Source organism: Chenopodium album, chromosome 7 (assembly GCF_948465745.1).
Source record: "Chenopodium album chromosome 7, dcCheAlbu1.1, whole genome shotgun sequence".
Taxonomy (NCBI): Eukaryota; Viridiplantae; Streptophyta; class Magnoliopsida; order Caryophyllales; family Amaranthaceae; genus Chenopodium; species Chenopodium album.
The window spans coordinates 41,198,674-41,208,507 of record NC_137840.1 but is presented as its reverse complement, the minus strand read 5'-3'; the positions used below and the strand labels follow the sequence as shown (position 1 = coordinate 41,208,507).

At 36.2% G+C, this 9,834-nt stretch overlaps 1 non-coding gene across 1 annotated transcript; it reads right to left on the bottom strand.

Annotated features, from left to right (window-relative positions):
- Positions 1–9,017: 9,017 nt before the first annotated feature.
- LOC145641229 (small nucleolar RNA R71) lies at positions 9,018–9,124 on the bottom strand. The gene has a single exon (XR_014115288.1). It is a non-coding gene; the product is annotated as a small nucleolar RNA R71 (small nucleolar RNA).
- Positions 9,125–9,834: the final 710 nt, after the last annotated feature.

The following is a 9,834-nucleotide window of genomic DNA, read 5'->3' as shown; positions in this document are numbered from 1 at the left end:
CATCAAGCAGGTCTTCCTCATTGTCCTCCACAAACTCTTCTCCACCCCCTCACTCAAAAAACCCTGGTATGTCCTCGTCTTCATCTGGTTATCCTGGTGGGTACGACGACGATGTCAGCGACGGGGCTTGTTCGGAGAAAAGTAGGGACTCGTCGGACCAGGAGAACTGGACGATGATGTCCGGGGAGGAAGTCTCTGAATTCGCTGTGAGGAGGTCTTTGTTTTAGTTTTAATATTATGTTGATATGATTAAGTTATAAGATATTATGTTTTTTATGTTAGACTGTGTTGGATCTGGAAGTTTATATGTAAATAATTAGTTATGAACGTGTGACTGTCTTAATTGGATCTTTTGGATTTCAAGTGTTGAAGTATGTAAGTAATTATGTTTGATTATATTAATAGTTCTATGAATTATGTGAAGGTTTTATTAGATATGAGTTATTAGTTATGAATTACCAACTATGTGAAGGTTTTAATTGGCACTTTTGGTTGAAATAGGTGAATTATGTTGGTTGCTACTTTTAGTAATGTTAATGAACATTTTATTGTAACTATTGGTGTTTATGAAACGAAATAGTTCATTCGAATGTTGTTCAATTAGTTCACCCGTGTTTGACGATTTTCAGGATTAGGTCTTAACTTTTCGCTTAGTTAGTCGTTTCGATGTTGTATTTACGAATTTTAAGTAAAAATGTCGTATTCTCATCACTTAACTTTCTCCTAGATTATTTTCGATAATTATACTACACTTGTGTGAAGTATAATACACTATTAATTTTCATCAATTCGAATTCTCATCACCAATTGATGTTTCAAAAATGTTTTTTGATGTAACTAAACCACAGTTTTGAAGTTGTTGGGGTGACTGATATGTTTTTTAGTAAATAAACCCATTCAGGGGTCATCGTTTTAATATCTAAACCAGCAACGGGCATACATAAACCAACTGGGACAGAGTCCCGTTTAAATACCAACAAGTGCTAAAATTAAACCAACAATAACAATCTTCAGAGAATGCAATGCCTAAATTACAAAGATGGGGACACAGTCTCGTCCAACTGAGTCTCATCCAACAGTTCAGGGGGGTTGTTATCTTCATTCACTACGGCACCTTCAATCTCCTTTTTCCCGCCCTTAGCTTCCAAGAAGACCTCCTCCACCAGCTCATTTAGTTTTGGTGTTAATAGACCAATAACTTGCAACCATTTACCCAACAAAGTCAGTCACATAATTCATCTTTTCTGCAACCATTTAGAATTCGGTAAGGACTTAGAGAAACACCTTTTCTGCAACTCGATCTACCGTAGTCTTGTGGTCACATTCTCTAGGAGTCGATGGGTGATTCTCCCCATACGCAATATTCAATGATTGTAGGACAAATAAAAAGTAAGCTATCTGAGACTCACTTTTATGTAGTAGTACTACCCCCGTAATCAAACCCACATGTCCAACAAACGTATCTTACCGGCATGTTACCATACGAATCATCGACCTTCCTATCCTGCAACACAGCATTTTTTACTTTGTCTTGGGTCCAAACAGCGAGTCTTGGGTAGACACCCCGTTTAACAGGAACACGCTTCAAATGATCCAAGTAGAATACCTGCACCCAACAGAGAAAAGAAAAGAACAGAGCATAACAACTAATACATGGAATCACATTGTATTAATAAAAAAGATGAAGCTCATTTGAATTCAGATAGCAACAATAGACCAGCAGAAACAGGATACAGCCACCACAACCAGCGCGGTATCCATTTTTTTGAAAACTTGATTGAAAACCTTTTGCCGTGTCAAGAACCCAGTCAAATATGAAAGTACGCCAATCATATTGCGCAGTTTCCGCCCCAATACTTAAGCAGGGAAGTACAGCAGACGCAAGCTTCAATTCATTTGTTGTTGTGCATAATAAGTGACCTAGAGCAACTACTAGGAACGCGTCCCTGAAGGAGTCCTTCTCTTTTGCAGTGACGAGCTCCAGCACCTTACCCTCTCCATTATCATTCTTGAAGGTCAGCAACGCACCAGTTGCTGCATTGACAAGGATACCATCACTTTTACTGTCGCCAAATCGAGCAGCAACCTGACGAACCTTACGCACCACTTCACTATTACCGGCGTCGACAGTCCTAGGAACAACCTTAGAACCCATAGGAATACCAAGTACACATTGTATTTGTTCCGGACACAAGGCCAGTTTCTGCCCATCGCCAAACAACATCGTCCCATCACCACTAACCCTCGCCATCAGCCAGTAACAAAACTAACGGGGTAAATGGGTGACCTTCGGATCAAGCAACCCTTCAAACCCCATAGATTTTACAACCTCCCTCTTGGACTCATCAAACTTACTAACCAATTTGGAAAAAGCATCAACCTTACAAACCAAATGTGGTTGCTTCTTAGTCTTCTCCTAATGACTCCTCATACTCCCTACCACACCAACTTGGGTCGGGACATGCTCCCCTTCAGTCAAGCCATCCTACAAGTACAAGTTATATTATGTTGCTGACATTGTTACATGAAACCAAGATACATAAAGAAGACTGGCAGTGAATGAAACCTTATTATGTGTAGTTTGTTTTCCAGAAGATTGAGCTGCAATCTTATGGTTGATGAACAGCTTGAACTCATCAACTAATCCAAGAAGAGGGTTCCCTTCGTTGCAATTGCCGTCATCTGGGTTAAGACCAGGGAAATTGTCCAACCCATAATTCAGTACACACTCCTCAGCCGAATTCACAATCACCTTGCCTTTGTTGATGTTTGAAGCAGCTGCTTCGCGTTTCAATTGTCTCTGCCTTTGCTTCTCAATGGCTCTGTTTTGAAGCATCAATTTCCTGAGGTTGCCCTAAAGATTGTAACACACAAAATGTCAAATCAATTCTGCATCAATGCCATATACAATACAAATCAAGCACAGATCCAGATCGGTGATGCTCACCGAACTGTATTTAAGGTTACCTCGGTCAGTAATTGGGCCTGACTTCATCTTATCTGCGCATTATAATTAAATTATAAACTACAAATAAAACGCCAAACGACATAAAACTTCAAACAAATCCAGGAAGGAAAACAATCATAACAAAAACCCTACAGGTAATTACAAACAACAACAAGGAAAAACATGATAACAAAAACCACCATGTACAAAATTGAACTGAAATGGAAGGTGAACTAGAGGACTGAAACACGTACCTCAGCAAACAATTGAACGGAAATGGGAGGAGGACTGAAGAAGCCAAAAACCAAAATAAACCCTTTACCTCTTTTTCAATTAAAGAAATAGCCAAATGAGAGATGTTTGTTCTCTTTATACCCTTGAATAAATGAGTAAGTATGTTCTACATCTAACAACACTGTGCATGTCAACAATGCTACGCAGTATACCAACAATAATAGGGTGAGTAAGAAGTACCAACATAATAAACCGAAACACAAACAGTATAATGTCAACAGGAGATAAAATCACATTAATCCGCATTCAAATTCATGGGACAATTTTTTAAACTGCAGTTAGTTTAGTACATATTTCCAAATCCATAAAGTAATCCCTAAATACGAAAACAAAAAAGAACAAAGACAATGAACATCATTGACAGCAGCATGCGTTTGACGGTAGTTAAATTCCCCCGAATATCCACCACTAAGTTTGCTATTGGACCCAGCCCAACCTCAACTAGTCGGGTCGGGATCAAAACATCAGACCGTATTATGTTGTCCTCTTCCACCCACCTGAAGGAATTGCATTTCCTGCACTTGTAGTAAGGCCTGCCCGGATTCGTACTTGATTTAGAAAACTGTACATCTGAAAGAGTAGAGATACAGAATGGGCATTGATAAGCTTCGACCCACAATATTTTCTACTCTAACCGGGACATTTTATTCAATCTGAATTGTGAATTTGTATTTTTATTTTTATAATTGAGATTCAATTGTGTCCTTTTATGGTTTGATTCAATTGTGTTTTTTAGGGTTTGGACAGTCCAGTTAGTCATTTTTTCATTTTGAGATTTCATGTAAGCCATTGCCTTTTTATAGACAGGTGAAATCTCAATGGCGGTTCAACATTATTATCAAAAGTTTGAAATTTAGGCACCGAAGGGAAGACGGTATTTTTACCGCGGTGTAAGAAATTTAAAAATGTCATAATCAAGTTCGACAACTAACTGCAACGGTATACCAAAAATATGTTCTTTAAAACCGACAGACACTTTTATATAACACCTGGTATATTCTTAGGTCTTGTTGGTTCGACAAATACACCAACAAGATGCCTTACTATACCAAACGTCACCCGATTTGCATTATGTGTTGGAAGATTTTGCCTTTCATGTATATCAATAGTCTCTCCATTGCCTGATGTGTGATTGAATATGACTTTCATCTATGTCAATGGACTCTCCATGATTGAGTTTGAGTTTCATCTATATCAATTGGCTATCCATTGCCTAATGTGATTGAATTTGACTTTCCTCTATATCAATGCATGTAATGTGATTGAATTTGACTTTCATCTACAACACTTGCCTAATGTGTGATTGAAGTTGACTTTGTTCTATAAAGATGCCTATAGTGTGATTGAAGTTCACTTTGTTCTATATCAATGGCTATTGTGTGATTGAATTTGACTTTTATCTATATCAATGCCTATAGTGTGATTGAAGTTGACTTTCATCCATATCAATGGCTATTTTATGAGTAAATTTGACATTCATCTATATGAATGCCTACAATGTGATAGAATTTGACTTTATTCTATATCAATGGTTGTGATGTGATTGACTTTGACTTTCTTCTATATCAATGCCTACATTGTGATAGAAGTTGACTTTCATCCATATCAATGGCTATTTTATGAGTAAATTTGACATTCATCTATATGAATGCCTACAATGTGATAGAATTTGACTTTATTCTATATCAATGGCTGTAATGTGGTTGACTTTGACTTTCTTCTATATCAACGCCTACAATGTGATAGAAGTTGACTGTAATACCCCGTATTTTAATGTATTTTATAAATTATTTATTTAATTATAAAATATATTTTGGGTCAAACTATTTTAATTATTGAATTATAAATAAAGCAAGTATTTATATTTGGGTCAATAAGCATTCAATCCAAACGTAGCCCATCTTTATTGAACCCAATCATCTTTTTTTACTTTTGGGCCACCTACTTCATCATTTATGTCCATTATTTTTATGAAACCCAAACCTACCCTAACCTACTCTACACTATAAATACTCTACTTATCCCCAAAATTTTACCACCCAAAAAAGTCAAATGGTCAAGGTAAGCTATTTTCTTTTTTTTTTTTTTTTTTTTCTTTCTTCTTTTCCTTTTTCCTTTTCATATTCTTTCTTTTCTTCTTGCATTTACGTGGGTTTTGGGTGACATAAACCCACCCAAATTTCAATCTTGTTGCTGCCACATCATCACACCAACCACCACCGCCGGTCCGCTGCCGCTGCCGGCCAGCAGCTGGCCAGCCACCACCCACGGTGGTTCTTCCCTTCTCTCTCCTCTTTTATTTTGTTTTAATAATTATTCCTATAATATATACTTTGGGGTTTTGATTTTAAATTGTTTAAACATGATTAGTATGTTCTACAATTGTGTTTTGATGATTAAAGGTTGTAAATTTTAGATTATAAAGTGTTTAATTTTCAGATTTTATGAAGTATTAAAAGTTAGGGTTTTAATTATTAAAGTGTTGATTTTTAGGATTCTAACTTACAATTGATTTGGGGGTTTTATACACCCATTGATTGTAAGTGGTAATAAATCTTAAAGATTGTATCTTTATGGAGTTTTAATGAAATTTTAATGGGTTTTTGTTAATAGAATAATGTTGGAATTTTTATTTACATACTACTTTTGTGTATTAATTAAAAGGAGTTGATTACCCATAAGTAGAGAATGTTTTAAGTGGTTTTAATTTAATTTTCAGATTTTATTTAAGGGGTTTAAGCCTTAAAAAGTATGCTGGAAATTTTATATGAACACGCAAGTTCATGTTTTAATAATTAGATTTCCGTTCGTTAATATTAATCTCGTTTTAATCCCGATCAGGTTCTAAAATCCTCCGATTTTGATAAAGAAAAAAGTAGTGTTTTTCGAGTGAAAACAACGTTTTAAGAAAGACTCATTACCTTTGGTAATGATCACCACCCTCTCGTGGCCAAATTCAGCCTCTAAATATGATTTTTGGGCAGTTTTTGATTTTTAACGAAGTTTTTTTTATGCTTTAAATTTATCTTTGAGTTTAAAAGGGGTAAGAGATAATTTAATGTTTCTCTGGATAATTTAAGTATAAAGATGTATTTTGATGAATTTTTAAAGGATTTTTGATTAGTTTAAAATGTTGGAATTTTATTTAAAGTAGTATAATTGTGATTTTTAATAAAAGGGTGTGATTATCCATTAAAAAGGAGTTTAATTAGGGGTTTTAAAATAATTTTCAGATAATTATAAGTTATTTAAAGTGAGTTTAAGTTGCTGGAAATTGTGTATACAAGGGTAATTAATATAGTATTATTGTCCCTTTATGTAGGAGACTTGGTTCGAGAATTGTTGTAGAGTACTCGGTTATTTTAAGAGCTTATTTGAGGTACGTTCGCGTACTTAGCATATTTTGATGATGTAGAATCATGCTAGGCTTGTGATGTATCCATTTTATATAGTATTTTACCCCCGTCCCTTGGTCATAATTATTAGTGTTTTTAGCTCTTTAGAGCCACTTTTATTACTAATTGGTGTTTTCTAGTGTTTTCGTAGATTTGGTTGACTTTTAAAGGGATTTATGCTTTTGGAGTATTTTCCCGAGATATTTAGGAGCAATCACGAGCACTAGAGAAGCACGACCAGATTTTATAGCCTAGGGCCGGTTGGAGCCATCGAACCGGTGATTAAGGGCTCGGTAGAGGTGATACCGGGGCGTTTGGACCGAGTATTCAAGACCCAAAGAGGAAACCCAGATTGGCTCGAAGAATTGGAGCCCAATCGAAGTCCAAATATTGGCCCAAATGATCCGCCCGGCCAAAAAGGCTGGCGCCCGGAGGCGCGCCCGGCCGGGCGGGAGGAGCGCCCGGTGACGCGCCCGGTCGGGCGCGAGATTGTTATTAAAGATAAAAAAAGGCGCACCCGATCGGGCGCGTTTTATTTAGGAGACAATTAGAGTCGTTTTAATTTGTTTTAGTTTAGGATTTTTGTACGGAGTATAAATACTCCTCCGTAATACGATTTTACGACCACTTCTTCTTCTCTTAATCCTTTCTTTTAGACTTTCTCTCTCTACTTAGTTTTCTCTTTCTAAACTCTCTCTCTAAACCTTTGTTATTATTTCTTTAATTAATTTCAGAATTATTTTAGTAACGATTTCTCTTCCCTTAATCTTAGTTATTTATTTTATTCCTTTGATCATGATTTATTTTATTGCTTTGCTTAGTTTATATTTAATTATGTGTGAGTAGTTTAATTTCTAGGGTTTGTGGGGACCCATAAATAATATGAAGGGGTAATTTATTGTTGTTAATTACCAATGCTAGATTAATTTCCTATTGATTGATTTAATGCTCTGTGACTAGATTAGGCCTATCTTTTATGCATGAGTTTGACAATATTGATTCAAGAATCGAGAGATGAGAATTAATGTTTAGGTCTAGTTTCAATAGGCAAGTTAATTTATAAATGGTTAAGTCAAGATTCGAGAGATGAGATTTAATACCGGTAATTTAATTGTGTGATTGTAATAAGTAGCGAGAGCCCTTTACAATCTAGTTAATTGAAGCATTGATGATTGACTATTATTGATTGTTGGTATTGCATGATGATTTCTTATTGGATTGTTTTAATGTTTTACAATTGCGGCTTGTAAAAGTATAGCAATATTAAATTGATGAATCGAGCAGATGTTAATTTGATATTAAAGGCTATTTTCGATAAGGACTTAGATCTAGTAAATTGCGAGAGCCTGTTAGATCTATGTTGGTTAATAAATTGCGAGAGCCTGTTAATCATGTTATTTATGCAATGTCAATGATTGATTACCCTATTTTACCCCGGAATATTATTTATTGGTGAACCTATGCCCTAGATCCTTTTATATATTATTTTCTCCCTTTTCTTACTCTTTTTAGTTAGTTTCATATTCAACTTTTAATATTGGTTACTTAAATAATTTAGATTATAATATTTAATTAGGAGTAAAAAGACTTGTTTCCTTGTGGAGATCGACCCTACTTCCCTATCTACTTTAGTTAGTGAATTTGGTAATTATTTTTTATTAGGGGATACGACTTTACCCTGTCAAAATTTGGCGTCGTTGCTGGGGAAACGGTTTTATTTTTATTTCTGATTATTTTTGTAGTCTAGATTATTTCCCTTTTTGTCTCAGAGAGCGTTAGTTCTCTGAGACAAATCTCATATTTGCTTCTAGTTTTTGTTTATGCCCAGGTGTTCTAGATCAGGTTACATCCCATTCGATCCTGAGATCGAACGTTCCTTCCATAGACAGAAAAACTTCTACAAGCAAATCCTGGCGGATTCTGGTGATAATAACAATAATCACCGAGATTCTCCAACTGGTTCTAGCAATTCAGAGGCATCATCAGACACAGAATCAGAGATGGCGGTTCCAAAGAAACTTAGTGATTATTCACAACCAAAGCTTACGGATTTTCCACATCTCACTCCCACTCCGGCTCTTGATGGGGTTCAATTTGAAATTAAGCCCCAATTTATAACGATGATAGAGAGGAAGCAATTCAGTGGAGCCAAGGGTGAAGACCCGAATCTTCACATTGCCGACTATTGTCAATATTGCAACACCATAAGGCAAGCCGGGGTCACTCAAGACCAAATCAGGGAGATTCTCTTTCCCTTTTCTTTAACTGGAAAAGCTAAATTGTGGTTTAATGGTTTAAATAGAACTACGCTTGGTATAACTGACTGGGAAACTCTTGTTTTGAATTTTTATAACAAATATTATCCTGCAGAGAGAACAGCAGTACTACGGAGTGCGATTCAGAACTTCGCCCAAGAAGCCGATGAGTCTTTATATGAGGCTTGGGAGAGGTTCAAGGACTTACAAAGAGAATGCCCTCACCACAATTTAGCACAATGGCAGTTAATCCAAGCCTTTTATAACGGCATTGGAAATTCTTCTAGAATAATTTTAGACTCTGCAGCTAGTGGGAGATTTATGAATCTTAATGTTGATGACGCAGGTTAGGTTATTGAAGATATGGCGATACACAATTCCCAATATGGGAATCCAAGAGGATTTGCTAATAAGGGGAAACATAGCGTCGACTCTGTATCCTTTTTGCAAGCTCAACTGACCTCTATTTGTCAAAAATTAGATAATCTGAGCACTGTTAACGTAGCCAATGTTTCTGCGATTAATAATAATTCTAATGAGGCTTTCTGTGAAAATTGTGGTATTGTATGTCATTGGGAGCAGGATTGCAGGAGTTCCGTGGAGCAAGTTAATGCTTTCCAAGCTTATAGGTAGAATAACCCATACTCCAACACTTACAATCCTAGGTATCGGAATCATCCATACCTTTCCTACCGGAGCACTAATGTTCAAAATCCACCATCACAAGAACCACAGGTGCCACAGCAACAGCAGCAGAAATACTATCATCCCAATGCTGGCCAAAAGAATCAACCACAACAACCCCCCTCATCTTCAGACCCTTCTTTAGGGGAAATTAGAGCAATGTTGGTTAATATGCAAAAGCACATGGAGAGCAGAGATGCGACAATTGATCAAATTCTAGCGCATAACAAAATTGTAGATAATCAAATTGCGCAACTCT